The sequence below is a fragment of the Pholcus phalangioides genome, unplaced genomic scaffold (assembly GCF_987345545.1).
Source record: "Pholcus phalangioides strain wild (caught in Gottingen) unplaced genomic scaffold, Ppha-v1.0 ptg000022l_1, whole genome shotgun sequence".
Lineage (NCBI taxonomy): Eukaryota > Metazoa > Arthropoda > Arachnida > Araneae > Pholcidae > Pholcus > Pholcus phalangioides.
In genome coordinates, this window is record NW_028301615.1 from 30,053,778 (window position 1) to 30,055,135 (window position 1,358).

The window sequence follows — 1,358 nt, forward strand, 5'->3', positions numbered from 1 at the left end:
TATCAAGGTCACTCTTTTGGTCATTTAAATGCTTGCACACGCACTAGATCACTCACTGACCTAGTCCTTCACTCTGTACGTCATTCTTTTGCTCACTCACGTGCTTTCTCACTCTCTTGGTCACTCACTGATCTAGTCCCTAGCTGACTGGGCAGATGCGGATTTATTGAGGGGTTATACAAATTTTGTCGCGCTCCTCCCATTCTAATTTTCACCTCTTCTTCACTTTCGACACGTGATTCCTCAAATTTACCGCTATAGTCCGCCAAGCTTCCCTGTAAATACGCCGCTGCCCAGAATTGATAAAGTAAAGCCGGGTTTTCCTAGGAGTAGAATTTCTGCGTCGTGTGCAACGCGAAAACGCTGACAGGTTAAAAACCTGAAATTCAGGTTTTTTGACCAATCACAGTTTTCACGCTGGACGCGCAGCAGAAAGCCTGCTCCTAGGAAAACCCAGCTTAATCGAAATTTGCTACATGAAACTCAAGATGAGCACCCACAGGTTCGAAGCACTTCCGAGAAGCCTTACTTACTTCACTGAAAATATATGGCGGAAAAAATTGTGGCTATTTGCAGAATTCAGCAGAGCTGCCCATGGACCCATTAGAGCATGGTCTGGGCCTACATGTGAGAGATCCGATACCGAAAACCGTAATTGGTGAAACGGGGTTCCAATGGATAGTTATAATCCATCAAACCCCCTTCATCATGACTCTGCCAATTCCTGTGCAGTAGTGCGCTTTGCAATGATAGTTAGATTCTAATAAGGTGGGTGAAGACGTAGGTTCACCTGAGACCCAAGGGTTTTTTTTTTTCTTTCAAAAGTTTTCAAATCTTCATAGACCTGGCAACACAGGTCGAGGCATGTGTAGAAAATTTTTTGGTCTTTTTAATCGTGCTTTGTGTCTACTGTCGTATGGTGAAATCTCCGCAAGGTGTGGAAATTCAGAATCGTTCAATTTATCAAATAAGTTCTTTGCCAGTTTCTTTGCATATGACGTTACATCAGCCACTCCGGAATCACGTCTGATATTAACGTTTCTAACGTACCAAGGTAGTCCGGTGTATCTCCTCAGAGTCTTGTTCTGAAATCTCTCCAGAGCGATGATATTCATTTTCTTCGAAAACAACCAGACAGGCGCAGCATACAGAAGAATCGGTCTAATTGTCATCTTATACAGAATAATTTTATTTCGAATTGAAAGACTTAAGTGCCTGTGGCTTAGTCTGTTGAGCATGGCCGAGGCCACGGTCGCCCTACGGTTGGCATCAACACACTGCCGGGAGAAACTGAATCTCTTGTCCATTATCACCCCCAAATATTTATTGTGAATGACTGGGTTGATTATAACTCCTTG